Source organism: Nuphar pumila, chromosome 8, assembly GCF_984573655.1.
Source record: "Nuphar pumila chromosome 8, dmNupPumi1.hap1.1, whole genome shotgun sequence".
NCBI classification, from domain to species: Eukaryota; Viridiplantae; Streptophyta; class Magnoliopsida; order Nymphaeales; family Nymphaeaceae; genus Nuphar; species Nuphar pumila.
This window is the reverse complement of record NC_143256.1, coordinates 78,841,488-78,862,583: the sequence shown is the minus strand read 5'-3', so window position 1 is coordinate 78,862,583 and position 21,096 is coordinate 78,841,488. Positions and strand designations below refer to the sequence as shown.

The 21,096-nt window shown below is 37.5% G+C and overlaps 1 protein-coding gene across 2 annotated transcripts in view; it reads left to right on the top strand.

Annotated features, from left to right (window-relative positions):
- Positions 1–247: 247 nt before the first annotated feature.
- LOC149829991 (uncharacterized) overlaps positions 248–21,096 on the top strand; it is a 67,070-nt gene continuing 46,221 nt past the window's right edge. Inside the window, exons 1-2 of one of the 2 annotated variants that reach the window (XM_090016224.1) lie at positions 276–320; positions 665–734. The gene's annotated coding sequence lies outside the window, so the exon portion shown is untranslated. Of the gene's footprint in view, positions 321–664; positions 735–21,096 lie in introns of both variants that reach the window. The other variant, XM_090016223.1, reaches the window with a different exon arrangement.

Below are 21,096 nucleotides of genomic sequence, written 5' to 3'. Positions count from 1 at the left end.
TGGGTGAAAGGATTGCATCTATATACTTTGGTGCATCTTGAGCAGCTTAGGGTCCTTGGCAATAGTGATCGAATTCATTATGCCATTTTTAACGTAAAAAAGAATAAAAAAAGGTTTGTTGGTCTGGCTTTTGCCACAAAGTGTTGGTCGTATGAATAAATCGGATCCGGGTCTGGTAAAGGTCTGACCAGTTGACACCGGTCCCGAAGCACAAACCCTAAACCTTTAAACCCCCAAACTCTCTCACCTCTCTCTCTGCGATCGCGTCTTGGAGCAGCGAGGTGTTTTCCGGCAGAAGGGTCGCTGCGAGTGACTTCCCGGTATCTCTCTCTCTCCTCTATGGTTTTCTATTGGGGTTTGGATTCCGCCATTGTTTTGCTAGAGTTTGCATTAGAAGCTGTGTGCGTGTGGGTGGGTGTCCTTTTTCTTATTTTGTTCAGCGAAACGAGAGGAAGAAGCACTTTTGGAATCCATTGGAAAGCTTCTTCCTTGCGTTAATTTTGTGATTTTCGCTAACTTTTGCTCATTTTAAGTGGTCTATAAGTTATGTGTTTTTCCAAAACGAGATTTTTCCAACTGTTTTTGGCCACTAAAATTAGGAGCAGCGGAAAATGAAAACCCTAGAATTTACAGCCGAGTCACATGCTTATATCTGGGTTCACAGTGTCTGGCAGGCTGCGGTAGGATCTTTCATGTTGATAGTGCCAGTTGGCGACCTTCTTCTCTCGTTCCTGGTACATGCCATAGACGATAATACTTCTTATTGGATGTTCTTGGACCGCCCATGGATTCATAGAAAGAAGGTTGTTCCTTCCACACTGCACCAATGCATTAAATAAAGGCCTGATAAAAAGAGGAGATCGTTCATTCTGTCATTAGGGCAGTAGAAGATGAGAATGTTTGTGCTAAATTGGTAATGTCGATTCTATGACAAGAGGATAGCTTGACTGTTATTCCGATGTTGCTTTGGTGTTAATCCAATAAATTTTCCTTTAGCATGGACGTTCTCAGTACTAATGTGTTCTTCATCTTCTAAATTTTTTAGGGGCTATTTGAATATACCCACTTGTCCAGAAAAGCAAGGTGAATGTGGTTATCTTATTTCCCTCCACAATGCAATATCCCGGATTTATTCAGCTTTTCTGGATGTGGGTGTGCCAAGTGCAATGCAATGTCGGAACCTATCTCGCTATTCTGAATAAGCATAGTTGAAACCATAGTTACCAGGAAGCGAAATGGATATGGGAAGTGATGCGTGAAGTAGAAGCAGAAGCCGGGAAGCAAAGTGTTTAAAAGTAGTGTAAAGTTGGAAACATGTTTCTTTTTTGGAAGTGTGAGAAGCTAAAAAAGAAACATGAAGGAAATGAAGGGGAAATGAGTGGGAACTGAGGTGGAAACAATGGGGGAGTGAGTAGGAAACGAAAGGGAAGCGATTTGATAAGCGTGTGGGAAGTACGATTCTCGCAAGTGGGAAGTACGATTCCCGCAAGTGGGAAGTGCCATGCTTCTCCCCATATAGCGGCACTTCCGGTAACTATGGTTGAAACACTCCCTTTTTTGGGGATTCTTAAAGGCACCAAGTTATCTGTAAAACTGGCACTATCTGGGACATTGTATTGCGCTCTTGATTTTCTAGAAAAGTGGTGCATCCAAACATCTTAGGCTCAGATACTAGATTTGTAGTTCTTTTGTGGAGAGCAGTGTTGTGAAAAGCGTTGAGGCGTAGCGAGGCGCTCAACCAAAAACCGAGGCGAGGCGTAAGCCTTGAGGCGTAAAGCGTAAGCCTCAAAAAAAAATTTTGAAAACTTTTAAAAAATTATAAAAAAATATCTAAAAATACAAATAAATAAAGAAATGCGTTATTGATGAAATTGACAACCAATAAGAAATAGAAAATGTCAAATAAGTACTAAAAAATATAAGATTAACATATAAAAGTAACTAAAACCTGATTACATAACTAAAAAATATATGAGATTAGCCTACAAAAGTTAAAATATATGGGATTAACCTATAAAAGTTAAAATATATGAGATTATTCTAAAAAATATGAGATTAACATATAAAAGTAACTAAAAAATTGATTACATAACTGGAAAATATATGAGATTAACTAAAAGAAATTAAAATATATGAGATTATTCTAAAAATATGAGATTAACGTATAAAACCTAACATCAAACCATGACAGTATATCATACACCTAACATCAAACCATGGCAGTAGAAGTAAATTTAGCCACAAACAACTTAGTTATTGTATTGTGGAATAATTAAAGATTGATAAAATTGATTAAATACTTAGTATCAAGAGCATTTACATTATTATACCATAAAATAAGTTTGTTTGCATGTGCACACAGTGTTCTGGCCAATGAATGGAAACTCTAAATAAAGTAAAGTAAAAGGGTAAAGAAGACATGAGAGGGATCCCCAACATGAAAAGAGATCTGATATTTTTTTATGACATAAGAAGTGAACCAATACAATTAGCCAGAATCCTATATATTCCCAAACCTATACCATGTGCTTGAAGTTAGACTATTGGATTTGATTCCTGAATTAGTTATACTTGTCAAATTATGTGTTGAAAACTACGTTTCTATAAGCTAAGTAACCAGTGAAACTATGGTTCTCTTTACTGATCCAACTGTGATTTGCATCTTTTTATGAGACAGCGTGCAAAATACAACACTCCCAGTGTGGATGCTATTGAGAAAGCAAGAACAGTTCAACTGTTACAGTTGTATAAACTGCAGTGAAACAACCGTGACACTTTCATTAACGTGACACCCTTTTCTAAGATCTAGTTATTTAACTAATCCTAGGGATGATGTTTCTATATATATACCTATATATCCATTATTTTTGTAGAATAAGATTTAAGTCTGAGCAGAAAATTGGCCTATTGTTGGCCCATCTTTAAATTCTTGTATAATAGTCTACTACACTTCTAATCTTACTAAAAGTGAATCTAACTTATTGCTTATGACTTGAATAGTAAATTCCAGGACAAACTAATTAAAGTTGAACGATTAAACCTATACAAAGATTCTCACAAAGCACATATGAACAGACACACCACAGGGAGCCCTTTGGAGTGGAGATAATAATAGATCGATAAGAGAATCCTGGTATTAATTCTGTGTAAAAAGGTGAATGTGGATATGATGAACATATAAGTGATCACTTTATTGAAGGGGAAAAGTGGGCATGAAAATCAATTATATAATTTCCTTCTTCGATAGGCATGTATCTATGGATTATATATAGAGAGATTCAGATGGCATATGCTAGCTGTTGGAGAGTATAATTTGCTAATGACATAGGATAAAGTTAATTAACACTTAGTTCTTAATTTCATAAGGGGGTTTACTGTTTTCATACAACTTGCAAAAGATTGGTGTTTGAGTTAGACTCCCACTGCATAAAAGTTAGAAAAAGTTGGAGAGAAAATTCAATAGGACAAAACCAGTGTTATTAAAAGCCTCACCTTGAGGCGCGTACGCCTCACCTTGAGGCGCGCCTCGCTCTGAGGCGTACGCCTCAAGGCGTATGAGGCGTGCGCCTCAGGGCTTTTGTGCCTTATGCCTGCGCCTCAAGGCACAAAGCCCCTCGTCTTGAGGCGAGGCGCGCTTTTTGCGCCTTGAGGCGCGTTTTTAATAACACTGGTGGAGAGTAATCTTCACTGTTGTTTATGAGTCCTCGAATGACTCATTCACAAGGAGACACCATTTTGGAAAGTGTGAGTCCTTCAGTTTATAGATAAGATCAGTTGCCTTCAGCAACATATCATTGATGTTGAGTGATTGTATCTAACAATCTTCCAAGATCAGGTTAGTTTTCTTCTTTGTTACTGATTCACACTGAAACAACATTTCCGGAAGTGCCAGTCCTTTGATTTATGGATAAGATCACTTGCTTTTTAGTGACACATCATGAATCTTGAGCTATCCTATATAACAATCTTCCAAGATAAGGTTAGTTTTCTTCTATATTAGTGATTCTCTCAATGTGTATTTGACAATTGGGTTTAAGTTCAAGGCAAGTGCTTATCAACTTCAGGTTTGATGTCCTTACAAATATACCCAAAGATGTGGTGGGATGGGATGAGATCCTATTAGGCATAGTCTGCTATTTGGATCCATGCTTGGTTATAATGATTCCAACCAACTCGCTAGATCTGATTCATAAAAAATGAGTAGGCTACGTCTTGTCTCTAACATCCATAGAAGCTTACCATCTAGATTACTCACAACAACTTGTGTTTGAACCAAGGTTGCCAAACAAGGAAGCAGAAGCAAGAAACAATACGGGAAGCGAAAGCGAAAAGCAAGCCATTTTAAAATTTATAGGAAGCAGGAAGCGAAGTATCAATTTAAAAGCGAAATATTAATAAAATGAAGCAATATGGTAATTGAATAGGAATCAAACAAGAAACAAATAAAAACTAAAATAAAATTGATCATTATTGTATTTCGTGATTTTTCAGTAAAAGAGCTAAAGTTTTGTTAAAATCTAACAATGATGGTTACTGATTTAAAGAAAGAAGATGGAAAGTGAGTAAAAGCGTGATAGAAAATACATGAAAAACGGGAAAAGAAATGTGGGAAAAGCATATAGGAAGCATAGATGTGTATGAGAAGGATAGAAGAAGCGTGGGGGAATCAAGATTCCCATGAAGTTTCGGAAGCGAGGAGTATCACGCTTCTGAAGCAAGTTTATGGGAAACGAGCTTCCCACCTACCTAAGAAGCTTCCTGTAATTCTGGTTTGTACTGCATGCTGCTTTTTGCAGGTAGTAATAAGTTGTCTTTTTCTTTTCTTTTTTCTTTTCTTGAATATCTATTTTGGGCTCAATCCAAAACTCTTTGATGGGTGAACAACATGCTTATCTTCTCTCAAGAAGCTCAAGTTTGGCTTGAGTTTACTTGTTTTAAACAAATGAGCCAAGCTGAAGCTAGATGAGCTTGAGTTTATGCTAAGCTCAACAAACTTTATTAGAATGATATCTTATATGCACACATACAGTGTCACAGTTTTAATACAAAGAAAACACTCTTGTTGTAGTGGTGATTGCGCCTCCTTCCAAACAACAAGTAATGGGTTAGATTCCTTTGCCCTCTTCATTTGATATTGTAAGAGGGGAAAAACTATTTTTCTATCAAATAGCTTGTCTTGACCTAGTACATGGTGTATTGAGTCAAGTGCATATGACACAAGTTTGGGCTTGACATAGTTGGTGGTGTATAAGCCTAAACTCTCCTTGAGCTAGGATAGTGAAGCTCAAGAGTGATTTGCTATATCACCCGGTCTTTGATGTGTGTCGGTGATGGACATGGGAACAAAGTGTTAGACACGTCGAGCTTAGAAAAATTAGACATGTGTACACAAGTATACATAGATATGTCTGTTTTAATGTAATAAAGAGGGTTACAAACCCGATAGGGTGTCGATCTTGGGATTGGTGCCCTATCGAATTTCTCAAAAATCATGAAGGGCATGGGCCCTCGTTGATGCGTTTGTGATGCCCGAGAAATCGTGGATGCCACAATCTAAGGGAGGAACTTGTTCCCGACGATCAGAGGTTGTGGGTTCAACCAAAGAGAGATCCTCAATCCCGATGATTGTAACATCGAAAAATGAAAAAGATGCAGAAAAGGGAAGGGTGATCTTTGAGAAAGGATTTCCCCCCCAAAACATCCAAGATGCTTCATTATGGGGCTAAGTCCCCAATATATAGTCCTGGGGAGGATTCAGTCTAGTGTGGATTCAATCCAGTACAAATAGATCCAAACCAAAGCAAATTAAGATCAATCCAAGATGGATCCGATCTCACACAAACAAACCAAACCAAAGCAAATAAGTCCAAAACACAACTAAATACCCAACTAAATGGATTGATCGATCCAAACAAAAAAGAAATGAGATTCGGATCGATCCGTAACAATTCTTATTGTCCTCAAGGCATGAAGTCTAGGTAACGTTGCAATAAGTTGTTCTCAACCTCCCAGGTCATCTTGTCTACTCCGCTCTTGGTCCACTGGAACAATACCTCCGTCACCAGTCGTCCATCTACTCGTCTGCATCTCCTCCCAAGTGTGTGCAATGGCTGGACATTGTTGCTCCCCTTCAGACCCTACGCGTAGCTTGACCTTAAGTCTTGTATGCATTCGTTTCTTCCACTTCCATTTGACTTTTAAGAACCATGAAGGGGACACAATCTCCAATGGGTGTAGATATAATTCAGAGATGCTGACTGTGTAAGGATGCATTTTGGTTGATGATCCAACTGTGGGTGCATCTTTGTCTGACCCTCTATCTATGTCACATAGGTGCGGGTATAGGTGCGGATGCGATGATACGACACTTTAAAAAAACTTGGGTGCGGGGGTGCGGGGAGGGTATATATATATAATTTTTAATTGTTTTAAGTTAACATTACGTGTATGTGTATGCATTTATGTATTTATATATATATAATATAGATAAAAATGGACTTGATTTAGGGTTAACTGAATCTACTTTTGGATAGAAATGGACCTCAGTGTGGTTGACTTCACCTAACACAAAGGAATTTGTCTCCAAGTGTCGCACCCGCTTGGGTGCTGGTGCGACGCGGGTGCGGTGCCTTGTTAGAAGAGTCCATGTTACACAACCCTCTATTGTCGTATCGTTGGCCTGTTAAAATGTAAACTGTAATATATATATATATATATTATTTAATATTATTATATTTTCTTTTATTATTTTCTTTTTCTATTTTTCTTTATTTTCTTTTTTAGCATCTAGTTTAATAGAAACTAGATATTTGATCCAGACTGTGCAAATAGCTGTTGGACTGTAGTCCAACAGCTATAATAAATGCTGTCCAACAACTATAATAATAAATGCTGTTGGACTGTAGTCCAACAACTATATTAAGAGACGTTGGAATCTAACGTTTCTTTTGGAGAACTCAAAATGAGCTCTCCTCTCTCTTCCACTTTTTTGTATATATAGGGGTGAACCCCTTCAATGTAAACCATCCATGCTTCTTAAGCATTTTGTTCATGAATAAAGTATTATTTATTTTTCAAGTGTTCTTCCTTTTATACCCTTTCAAGGGTCATGCTTGTAGTGTCTCCAATAGACACTTGTTTGTGAGTTATTTGTGCATTTGTTGAAGACCACCATTTCATTACATGGTATCAGAGCTACGAAATCCTTAGATCTTGAAGTGCTTCCGCCTCGATTTCTGTGCCACATTTACAAAAGGTGTTTCATCACCTTGTTCTTGGCTCAAGAAGATTTGTTTGAAGAAAGGCGAACTTGTGCTACAAAAAATTTTGGTTTTGTATCCTCTCTTATTCCTTTGTCTACTCTTTTTCTTTTCTTTTTATTTTTCTCTCTCTCTCCTCCTATTTATTCCTCTCTTACCCTTGTAAAAGATGGATGACAATGATAAGATCACCATCATTCCTATGAAGCTAAATGATACTAACTATGTAATGTGGGCTTCGATTATGAAGCACCACATTTGGGGAAAAGGTTTATGGGGTATGGTGGATGGTTCCGATTTAGAACCTAAACTATCTCTTACCAAGAAAGAGGATGATAAAGAGGTTCCTCTAACGGAAGAAGAGAAGAGTAAAGCGTTAGCCACTTATGAAAAGAAATGGAAAGAATGGAGGATAGGGCATGCAAAAATTATGTCATGGCTCATCAATAGCATAGACATTAAAAAATGCTCTAGTCTAGCTAAGTTTGAGCATGCTGATAAGGCTTGGGAATACCTCAAAAACATGTATTCCCTTAAAGATATTGCACATGTATGCAATTTACAAGATAAAGTTCGGACAATGACTAAAAAAGATAAAACTATTCGAGAATATTATAATGAGTTGTCCGAACTTTGGGAAGAATTGGCTCTTCTTGAGCCCAAATGACATTGTGCCGAAGACATCGAGCTTCGCCAAAAGCAACTCGATATGGAACATTTCTATCAATTTGTGAATGGTCTAAGACCGGAGTTTGAATCCACCAAATCGACCCTTTTACATCGTGGAAAAATTCCTTCTATTGTTGATACTATAGAAGAGATCACTATGGAGGAAAATAGACTTAGAAAAAGTACTCCAAAAGTTGATGATGACTCCGTTTTAGCTGTATCTAGACCGGAGAATCATACTCGTACTTACAAGCCGCCTCATTTTGTAAGGCAAAACGATGACTTTGATAAAAGAAAAGTTATTTGTCATCATTGTCATGAACCGAGGCACTATAGGCCTCAATGTCAAGTTAAAAAGAAGAGAAGAAAAAAGAGTTGCATCTGTTGAATATGAGTCAAAAGATCAAGATGCACCTGTGTCTATGGCTCAACTGATGAAAATCCTTCAACCTCTTCTCAAAGGGGTATCCTCCTCAACCGAAGCCTCAACTGGAGCGGCAGTTGCATCTTTCTCCTGTCCAGGTAACTTTCCTTGGCTTTTAGATTCTGGTGCTTCTTTTCATATGACCCCAAATGTTAATAGTCTATCCGAATGTCTTAAAAATAACTCAAGTGTGTCAAAGGTTTTTACAGCCGATGGCACATCTCTTGAAGTAAAAGGAATGGGATGTTTTGAAAATCTTCAAAAATCCAAAAGATTTTTTATCCCAGAAGTTAGATATATCTCTAAACTTAATTTAAATCTCTTATCTGTCTCGCAAATATCTGATTATGGATGTAATATCTCCTTCTCTTCTCATGGTTGTTGGGTACAGGATCGCCAGTCAGTGAAGCTGATTGGGGAAGGCCATAGAGAAGGAAGACTTTATTACATGGACTTTTTGGAATTACCCAAGAATGCATTTTGTTATAATATTCAGAAATTAGAATTGGATTTATGGCACAAAAGGCTTGGTCATCCTCATATGTCTAAAATTCAATATTTTCCAAGTTTGGAAAAATTTTGTAATTCTGAAAATTTTTCTTGTAAAGACTGCATTCTTGGCAAAATGAAAAGGTTACCATTTCTTAGTAGAACTTTTGTTTCCTCACGACCACTTGAGTTAATACATTCAGATGTTTGGGGCCCCGCACCAGTTATTTCCAAAGGTGGTTATACATATTATGTCATTTTTGTTGATGACTTTTCTAGACATACTTGGATTGATTTTCTTAAACATAAATCTGATGTCTTTGCTAACTTCCAAATATTTCATAAAATGGTTAAAAATAAGTTTCAAAATGATATTTCTGTTTTTCGCACTGATTCAGGGGGAGAATTTATGTCCAACGAATTCAAAGACTATTTCAATTTACATGGTATTACACATCAAAGATCATGTCCACACATTCCACAACAGAATGACCTAGCCGAACGCAAACATCGGCACATTGTGAAAACTACTAGGACATTGCTAATTGCAAATCAAGTTCCAAAAAGTTTTTGGGCTGAAGCGGTCCTAACTACCACCTACCTCATTAATAGGATGCCATCTTCCTCATTAAAGAATACAACTCCAATAGAAAAGCTTGTTAATTTAACTCCAGATTATTCTAGATTAAGAGTCTTTGGATGCCAATGTTTTGTTTTCACCAACAGAAATGACAAACTCTCTCCTCGTGCAATCCCATGTGCCTTTTTAGGATATGCTGATAATAAAAAAGGCTACAGGTGTTTCGATTTTCAAAATGACAAATCATATGTGTCAAGAAATATATCTTTTTTGGAAAAAGAAAGCTTCTTTGAATTTGAAAAATCTAAGGATGCCACTGAATACTCGTTTTTAATTGATCCAACTTCAAAATCCAATGAATGTGATGTTGGATGTGACCTTGACAATGATCAAAGTCCTATTGTTGTTGAAAATGATGATAATGAAGAGCAAATCCATAGGGATGTTAGTCTACAATATTCAAGACGTAGAGAGCAAAATCTTCCATGTGCATTACAAAAATACTCTGAAGTCTCACCTAGAAGAACGTCTAGAATCTCTAAACCTCCAGAAAAATTTGTGTCTTATGAATCTTTTTCACCCACGTATAGGGCTGCCATTACATTAATACAATCATATGTTGAACCATCATCCTATTCTCAAGCAAAAAATCATATAGAATGGATATAAGCCATGAAAATAGAATTGGATGCACTAGAAAAGGCCAATACTTGGACGATACAAGATATTCTTTCGGGTAAGAAACCTATAGGTTGTAGGTGGGTATACAAAGTCAAAACCAAAAGTGATGGGACCCTGGAAAGATATAAGGCCCGTTTAGTAGCAAAATGATATGCCCAAGAGTATGGCATCGATTATGAAGAAACATTTGCTCCTGTGGCCCGTATGACCACTGTTAGAACTTTAATAGCCTTGGCCTCCATTAGAACATGACCTATCTTTCAATTAGATGTCAAAAATGCTTTCCTGAATGGGAATCTCGTTGAAGAAGTATACATGGAAGCCCCACCTGGTATTAGTATCCCTAAGGGTAAAGCTCTTCGTCTAGAAAAAGCTCTTTATGGTCTTAAACAGGCTCCAAAAGCCTGGTATGACCGATTTAGTCATGTTATGCTTGATATTGGTTTTCAACCTTGTTTAACTGACACTGCTTTGTTTGTTAAGAAATCTGATGCAGGCATCATTCTTCTTCTTCTCTATGTGGACGATATGATCATCACCAGAGGCGACAAACAGGGAGTTGCAAATATCAAATCTCTTCTTAAAACTCACTTTGAAATGACTGACTTAGGTTTATTAAAATATTTTTTAGGCATTGAAGTTGCTTATTCCCTTCGGGGGTATTTGATATCTCAATCTAAATTTGCTCTTGATATCGTTTCCAGGTCTGGAATTACAGATGATAAGAAAGTAGACACTCTAGAAGTTGTCAATGTTAAAATGAAAATTGATGATGGAGAATTTATTGATGATCCTACTCCTTATAGACAGCTTGTTGGAGCTCTTTCTTATCTTTCCATTACTAGGCCAGATATAACTCATGCGGTTCATACAGTCAGTCAGTTTCAGCATGCTCCCACCTCCGTGCACATGGGAGCGATTTTGCGTATTATTAGATACTTAAAATCCTCTCTTTCACGAGGACTCTTCTTGTCTGCTTCATCTTCATTAAATTTAATTGCATATACTGATGCTGACTGAGAGGTGATCCCAATAATAGTCACTCAACTACTGGTTTTTGTGTGTTCCTAGGTGAAACCTTAATTTCGTGGAGGTGCAAGAAGCAGCAGAAAGTCTCTCTTTCCTCCACCGAAGCTGAATATAGAGCCATGGCAACCACCACTATGGAGGTTGTTTGGCTCAGACGATTGCTAGCGGATATGGGAGCTAAAGCAACGCAAGCTTCAAAGATGTGCTGTGACAACAAAAGTGCGATCTACATTGCAAGCAACCGGACATTCCATGAGCGCACTAAACACATTGAGATGGACTGTCACTATGTCAGAGAGGAATACTTACATGAAACCATTGATCTGCCATATGTTACATCAGAATATCAATTAGCAGACATCTTCACCAAGCCTCTCGCTGCTCCCAGATTTCAGTTCCTCTTAGACAAACTTTCGCTCATTGTACCGTAAGTTTGAGGGGGAGTGTTAAAATGTAAACTATAATATATATATATTATTTAATATTATTATATTTTCTTTTATTATTTTCTTTTTCTATTTTTCTTTATTTTCTTTTTTAGCATCTAGTTCAATAGAAACTAGATATTTGATCCAGTCAAGTTCCTGTGAACTTGACTGTGCAAATAGCTCTTGGACTGTAGTCCAACAGCTATAACAAATGCTGTTGGACTATAGTCCAACAGCTATAATAATAAATGCTGTTGGACTGTAGTCCAACAGCTATATTAAGCTATATTAAGAGACGTTGGAATCCAACGTCTCTTTTGGAGAGCTCAAAATGAGCTCTCCTCTCTCTTCCACTTTTTTGTATATATAAGGGGTGAACCCCTTCAATGTGCACCATCCATGCTTCTTAAGCATTTTGTTCATGAATAAAGTATTATTTATTTTTCAAGTGTTCTTCCTTTTATACCCTTTCAAGGGTCATGCTTGTAGTGTCTCCAATAGACACTTGTTTGTGAGTTATTTGTGCATTTGTTGAAGACCACCATTTCATTACATGGCCACCATCAAATATAAACTACACATCTCCTTTCTTGAGTACTCGGGTCATCTGGCATGTCTTAGTCTTGGCATAAAGTGCTGCGGCTAGAGTGATCCTCTCCCTCGTGTATTGGAACTCCATCTCCATGTCCATGAAATTCCACTCTATGTTGCCTAATGACTGTAGCCACTGCATTCCCAAAACCACATATGCCCCTTTATGGGCAGCATAAACAAGTTGACTGCAAAGTGGTGGTCCTATATTTGTAACGGGGCCTTCGGGCAGCGAGCATCGCACCTCAGCTTGCTTTTGTCAACCACTACCATGTTGTAAGGTGTCTACATAACAGTAACACACTTTGCCTTACATGCCATTTTTGCATAAATAAAGTTGTGTATCGACCTTGTATCTATAATCCCAAATATGCCCAACTTCCCAATCACCCTGTACCCGCATAGTCTCGGGCACCCTTACTCCCAAATCTCTGCAATCCCGTTAGCGTGATCCTCTATTTTTGGCTCGGCCTCTGCATCCTCTTCCTCCTCATCCTCATTGTCCGAGCCACACACATACAAATAAAATAGCTTACACTTGTGCCCCTGGCACCACACCTGATCGGAATTATAGTAGAGGTCCTTCTTTCGCCCCTCGGCCATCTGCTTGCAGGAGAAAGTACAAGTCTCCCATCGCTTCTTCTACTTGGGCTTTGCGGGAGCCTTCACTGACTCAGTTGTACTTGAGAGTCCTACAGACCTGTGTGGCCTATCTATCCTATACTGCTTTCCTATGTTCGGCTGCCTCCTATCTTTGGTGTTGGTCGTGACCATCTGCTCGCTGTCCTCTACATCTTCTCCTTTGCCAAACAGGCCAACTCGAGTACTTGCTGGAGGCTAACCGGTTGTCCTGCCTGCACCTCGGTCTAAATCTCCCATTTCAAGCCGGCTATAAAAGTACCTATAAGTGTGGTTTTCGGCCAGTCCATCACCAACGAACTGAGTCTCTCAAACTCCGTTGTACTACTATCTCTGTCTGTGTCAACTTCGAGAGGGTCATGGTTCATGAAGGTGGACAATCCAAAGCGCACCATCAATGCCCTCGAGAATATCCTTTGGTTTGGTGTCCTGTACGTCCTCTCAAACCATTGGTACCAACATATTGCTTCCTCTTCGATGTGAATGTAGGCCACCTGTACTCTGTCTTCTTCTGGTGTTTAGGCCACTCGGAAGTATTGTTTTGCACTAAACAACCAGCTCATCGGGTTGTTCCCCAAATTTTTTTGGAAAGCCAACCTCGGGGGACAAATCTGGTATGACCAATTGGTCCTGATTTATACCCTGTCATCTCTAGTGTAGTTTTGTCTTGGTGTGGTGCCCTCTGCAACTGGTCCATCCCTCGCAGGAACTGCTGATGCCTCTTGTCAATCTTGACATTCAACCCCTCTACTCGCTCATCAGCTGTAACCAATCGTGTATCGATGGCCCCCATCATGTGATTCGTATCTGCTATCAAGTTTGCCAAGAAACTCGCGTGGCTCTTAAAAAAGACTTTGATGAGGTCCATGTAGTATCTAAACCAGAAAATAACATGAGGATATATAAACCTCCTTACTTTTGAAAAAATAACAATGGTGGAGGAAGAAAAATTATTTGTCACCATTTTAATGAACGTTCTAAGTTTAAAAAGAAGTGGCTTCCATTGGAGATAGTCCAAGTAATTCAAGTGAAGAATCAATAAGAGATGGAGACATAAAGGACTTCATTGCTCAACTTACGGAAACTCTCCAACAATTCATGAGAACCAACTCTTCCACACCTTCCACCTCTGTTGCCGTAGTCTCATCAACTCTCGGTATGTCGTCTTGGATCTTTGATTCGGGTGTCTCTTTTCATATGACTCCAAATGCATCTCTTTTATCCAAACCAAGTCTTAACTCTTTTAAATCATTTGTTTCTACGGTCGATGAAACATCATTAAATGTTAAAGAGATGAAAAACCTTGAAATTTTTTTAAGCAAAGGCAAAACAATTTATGTTTCAAAATTAGGATTATTCTAAAACTTAACTTAAATTTTTTCTCCTTTTCTCAAATAATCGATTTTGGATGTAGTGTCTTTTTTTCACCAACCAATTGCTATGTGCAGGATCTCCGGTCTGTCAAGCGGATTGGGCAAGGTCATATAAGTGGAGACCTATATTACATGATTTTTTTTGTCTTTGCCATCGAAATCATTTTGTAATCTAAAGATATTGTTACTTGGTACAAAAGGCTTGGTCATCCTAGTGTCTCTAAGTTTCTTTTTCTTTTTTTGGAAAAATTTTGTAATGAAAAAGAATTTACATGCAATAAATGTATTCTCTTCATTATCCACGTAGCAACTTTATTTCCAAGAGACCATTTAAATTAGTGTATTTAGATATGTGAGGACCAACACCCGTTATATCTAAATGAGGATATTCATGTTATGTTGTATTTATTGATGATTTCACTAGTTACACTTGGGTTTACTTTATTAAAAACAAATCGATCATTTTTTTATTTTTAAAGAATTTCATATCCTTATTCAAAATCAATTTCAAAACAATGTAGCCATTTTTAGATCCGATTCCAGAGGTGAATACATGTCAAATGAATTTCAAAACTACCTTAAACAAAATGACATTATTGATCAAAGATCTTATCATAAAACTCCTCAACAAAATGACTTTGCTGAAAGAAAACATAGGCATCTTATTGAAACAACAAAAACTCTTCTTATTTTTAAAATGTTCCAAAGAACTTTTGGGCCGAAACCGCTCTTTCTGCAATTTATCTTATAAATAGGATGCCATCCTCATTTTTAAAAAATGTTTTGCCCTTTGAAAAATTGTTCAAAATATCTCTGGATTTTAAAAGATCAAGAATTTTTTGTTGTAAATGCTTTAATATTTTTCAAGAACAAGATAATCTTTCACCAAAAGCTCTTGAATGCACTTTTATTGGCTATGGTGAAAATCAAAAGGGATATAGGTGTTATGATATAAAAAAGAGCAAACTTTATATTTCAAGAAATGCGACTTTTCTTGAAGAACAAAATGGATTTGAATATCAAAAACCCAAGGAAGAGGTTGATTACTCTTTTCTCTTTGACTTATTACCTAGAAATGAGTCTAAAGATTTTAATTATTTTATTTATGATAATGTTTGTGACGACAATTCTCATCAAAATGATTATTTGCTTAATCAAAATGATGATTCTCACTATGAGAATCCCAAGGATATCCATGTGTATGCTCAGCGAGAGGGAAATGAACATCAAAATGCTTTTGACATATATTCACAAAACATTTTTTTAGAAGACCAAGTAGAAGAATCCTTACCTAGGCGATTTTTTAGGAGTAGTAGACCTCAAAAATTTGCGTTATATGATTTTTTCCCAAATTATAAAACTTGTCTAAAGTTGGAAGGCTCGTGATCCATTCCTATCATGAGCCTTCCAACTTTAAAGAAGTCAAGCAACATCCACATTGGATTAATGTTATGAGACCTGAATTAGAAATGCTCAACAAAGCTAACACTCAAAAAATTGTAGGTCTCCCTTTAGGAAAAAAGGCTATTTGATGTAGATGGGTTTATAAAGTCAAAACTAAGAGTGATGGGTCGTTAGAAAGATATAAAGCTAGGTTAGTTGCTAAAGAGTATACACAATAATATGAAATTGATTATGCTGAAACCTTTACTCCTGCTGTTAAGATGACTAGTGTAAGAACTTTAATAGCCTTAGCATCTATTAAACAATGACCTACCTATCAATTAGATGTCAATTTTTTTTTTTTAAATGGGAACCTTTGTGAAGAAGTCTACATGAATCCTCTGTCGGGTCAGAAAGAAAAAATTCTTAAACTCAATAAAGCTCTTTATGGTCTTAAAAAGGCTCCAAAAGCTTTGTATGATCACTTTAGTAAAGTTGTTCTTGATAATGATTTTATTTTTTGTTATATTGATACTACTCTTTTTGTTAAGAATGCAGGTGATATGTTGCTGACATGATCGTCAAAGAGAATGATAAGAAGGGTCATTAAGCTTATTAAAAATGTTCTTAAAAGCAATTTTGATATGTCTGACCATGGATTTCTATGGTATTTTTTAGGGATTGAAGTTGCATATTCTCCTCGGGGATATATTTTGTCTTAAATGAAGCTTGCATCAAATACTATTGTTAAGTCTGGCTTAAATGACGAAAATAAAGTTGAGACCCCAGAAGTAATGAACTTCAAAATGAGAGCCGATGATGAAACTTTTTAGAAGATCTCACTCCTTATAGTCAATTGATTGGACCATTAACATATTTGTCTATTATCAAGCCAAATATTGCTCATGTTGTTCACAGTGCAAGTCAATTCCAAAATGCTCCTACCACTATTCATATGGCTACTGTTGTGCGAATTATCAGATATTTGATAGAATCTATAACAAAAATGACTATTTTTATCTTCTTTTTCATCTTTTAATTTAATTGCTTATGTTGACTTTGATTGGGGTGGTAACCCCAATAATCATATTTCTACCACAGGTTATTGCGTTTTTTCTTAGAGAATCATTAATCTCTTGGAGATGTAAGAAATAACAAAAGGTGTCTTTATCTTTCACGGAAGGTGCCTATAGGGCGATGGCCACAATTGCAATTGAACTTGTTTGGTTGAGAAGTCTGCTCAAAGATATGCGAGTCATTATATCTATTTATTCGAAGTTGTGTTGCGACGATAAGAGGGGCATCTACATTATTAACAATCATACCTTCCATGAATGGACAAAGCACATCGAGATGGACTGACATTATGTTCGAGATGAATTTTTACGGGGCACCATTCAACTACCATATGTCACTTCAGAGTCTCCGCTCATAATTTTTTTTACCAAAGCCTTGCTATCACCCTATTTTTACTTTTTCTTAAGAAAACTCTCGGTGATCTCACCATCAGTTTGAGGGAGGGTGTTAAAATATATGGATATCATATATATATATTTCATATAGATTTATATGTATATCTTTTGTAATGCCCACTAAGGGCAATTTGGGCTTTTAATCTATTTGTAAATAGACATGCCTATTAGGCACATTTTTGTATTTTTATATTTTATATTTTTCTCTTTTTATTTTTGTTAATTAAAGGGGTAAAAGGGGATTCCCATAAGAGTCGTTGGGACTCTCACCAACAGTCACAAATGTGACCGTTGGGGAGCTCCTCTTGTAGTGTATATAAAAGAGACTTTTCCCCTATTCTCCTTAATGCTTTTTCAATAATTTAAATAGTAGATTCATTATTATTTCAAGTTCTCTCTTCTCTCTTGTGTGTGTTTGATGTTTGCCCTTTGTGGCATATTGTATCTTGTCCATTAGAGACATTGTGCTTATGTGATTGTGTCTTCTTGTAGCCACTTTGCAACATTGTTTTTTGGCACTTGTATTTCATTTCAACATGCACAACCGCTGACCGCACTGACATGCGCGAAACTTACCTGGAGTTCACGTGAATTCTTTTTGCCAAGGGCACTCTGATATACCCATATTCTCTAACTCCTCGGGTCACGTGCCAACAATGATGACACATCTGAAATTACAAAAAATATATTTATATATGCAACTAAATGACCCTTATAATTCAAAACAAAGAAATCCAAGAATTGGTGGCTCCTGGACTCGTTTGATCCATCTCTGACGTGCATAGAAGAGGCGTGAGATGAGTGGGGGTGCAGGATCTCCGACAATGTTCAAATGGATATGTGGGCTATGGTGGAAAAGCCGGGTGTGGCCCGACAAGGTTGGGCTTTGTCGGTGCACGCCAAGGTGGTGGTGGTGTCCTCCGACGTCTGATCCCCATCCTCCAAGGGTCGGATGTGTGCAGAGAGAGAGAGAGCGACTTCTGCATGTCAGCCGAGATCTGCCATGGTGAAGAGAGGGCGTGGGTAGTGGAGAGATGAAGAAAGGGATCTAGTGGGGTGGTCGTCAGTGATCCTGCAGTCCAAGATGAATTTGATCTCACACAACCAAACCAAACCAAAAAAGTCTAAAACACAACTAAATACTCAACCCAGATACACAAGGATCCAAACACGAGGAAGTGGATCCGATCGATCCAAACAAAAAGAACGAGATTCGGGTAGATCCATAACAAAACCTTCTTCTAATGGCAAAAAGGAGAGAGAGAGAGAGAGAGAGAGAGAGAGAGAGAGAGAGAGAGAGAGAGAGAGAGAGAGAGAGAGAGAGAGAGAGATCATTCCATGATAAAAAAGAGAAATATGTAAACATTTTAAAATCCTTGAATTTTAGATTGAAAATTGTTAGGCTTATTTGAAAAATAAAATTCAAAAGGCTATTTGGTGCTAGAGTCCATCACTTATCACCTATATAGTCAACTTGAGAAAATAGAAGGATCTATACATTGATGTTAAAAACGTGCTTCAAGGCGCCCTTTGTGTCTTGAGATGCAAATAAAAAGCGTAAAAGCCCTCAGGCGCCTCAGGGCGAGGCACTCCTCAGCGTGAGACACGCGCCTTAATCAAATGGGGATTGAAGCCCCCATTTGACAAAAAATTTGGGGCTGCCAGACCCTAATTAGGGTCGTTTCTCTCTTGCCTCTCCTTCTCTATTGCCACTCACCTCTCCCTCTTCTCTCTTGCCTCTCGCCTCTCTCTCTTTCTCCGCCTCTCGTCTCTCTTGCCTCTTTCTTTGTCTCTCTCTGCCGAAAAGAAGAAGACGATGGCTACGACGGTCTCTTGTCTCTCTCTCGATGTTGCTTTGTCTCTTTCTATCACATTCCGTCTTCCTCTTTCTTTTCTGTTAACCAACCCTTTGAGTTAAGGTATAGGCAAAATGTGTGGATTTTGAGGGTTTCATTTTTGGCATTTTTGCATTCTTTTGCTTTATTTTAAGTAGATGCATATATGCATGCAAATATGTGTTGGCCGACCCTTTTGATGTAGTGTTTAGTGAAGATAAATGGATTCTAGTTCTTCAAATTAGGAGCTTTTGTGTGTTTGCTAATTTTTTAGCATTCTATTACTTGTGTGCATGCAAAAATGTATGTACCAATCCTTTTGATGCAGTGTTTGGTGAAAATTAGGGGCTTTTGTGTGTTTGTTAATATTTTGGTATTCTTTTGTGTGTATGTTAATTTTTTGGCATTCTATTGCATATATACATGCAAAAATGTGTTGCCCGACCCTTTTGATGTAGTGTTTAGTGAAGATAAATGGATTTTAAGGCTTCAAATTAGGGGCTTTTGTGTGTGTGTGTTAATTTTTTAACATTATATTATGTGTGTGCATGCAAAAATGTGTATTTCGATCCTTTTGATGTAGTATTTGGTCAAGATAAATGGATTTTTGGTCTTTAAATTAAGGGCTTTTGTGTGTTTGTTAATATTCTGTCATTCTTTTGTGTGTTAATTTTTTGGCATTCTACTGCATGTATACATGCAAAAATGTGTTGGCTGACCCTTTTGATATAGTATTTGGTGAAGATAAATAGATTTTAGGGCTTTAAATTAGAGGTTTTCAAGTGTTAAAATTTTGGCATTTATTTTTATCGTATTTCTTTTATTTATTTGTATTTTTAGGTATTTTTTAAAGTTTTTTTGAGTTTTTAATTTTTTTTTATGCTTACGCTTTATGCCTTGAGGCTTAAGCCTTGCCTCAGTTTTTGGTGCTATGTCTCAACGCTTTTCACAACATTGGTCGTATATAAAGTGTCAAATACTTGCTGGTTTTTGAACTTTCCATTCATCACACATATTAAGCAACTAACACTTGACATGTGTCCAACATTGTCAATCTCACGTTGAAATTGAAATTTGAAAATATGTGTGAAGAATGTCATTGTTAGACACAATTAGGCATTGAGCTGGACCTCTAGGAATGTCCAGGTAAAATAGGTATTGATTCGTTCAACAAACTAAGGCTCTATTTTAGGGATGGCAGTGGAATGAGGGCGGGTGTGTGTGGCGTGGAACGAGGATGGAGGTGAAAATCAAAAGCCGTACGGGGATAGAGGCGGGAGTGGACTTACTTTTTCTCCCACCCCGCCCCGATCCTCCTTATTAAAATTACTAATATACCCTTAATATCTTATAAAATGACATTTAAAACCCTTATATATATTCGTTTTCTAATCTTAAGTTCCTAACCAATAGTAGTTGTGAAGACAAGAATGCAAGTGCCTACCTGGGGGCTCGCTCACATGAATGGCTTTTCAGTGTTTAGGAATATATTGAGTGATGGACTTCTAGGGCGGGGACAGAGACTTTACATGTGGAGCGGGGGTGGAGGTCCAAAGTTTCCCCCGCCATTGGAGGGCAAAATTTTGGGACGGGTCTGGAGTGGAGAGCTTGTCCCTGCACCCGCCCTGGTCCACAACCATCTCTATTTGGGAGATGGAGATGGAATTTAATGAGGTTTAATTAATACCACCTACCCTTGTTGGTGTTTAGGAACACTATTTTGGGAGATTAGGATGGTGTTGAGAGTGGAGAAGGCGGAGATGGGCCACAAGGATGTAGTTGATAACTTAAGCCTCATCTCTCATTTTCTTCTCCACTCCCATCATCGCTATTATCTCCTCTCCAACATTGTCTCTCAAGCATAGCCTAAATGTGTAGCTTAAGTACTTGATAAAGTTTAATGATCCACATGATTATTAAATAATGAATAACACTTCTCTAACCTATGTCACATAGGTGCAGGTGTGGATACAGGTGCATGTGCGTAGGGTGCAACACGACAATTTCAAAAACTGTGGGTGCAGATGTGATATATATATATATATATAATATAGATATTAGAGTTGGTTAAGGTAAACCAAATCCACTATAAGACATAAATGGACATTAGTGTGGTTGACTTCACTTGACAGAAAAGGAGCCTTGTCCAAGTGTCACATTTGCATTAGTGCAGGTGTGACACTTGTACGTTGCCCCTCTTAGAAGTGTCCATGTTACATAACTTGTGAATAGTAGATACATAAC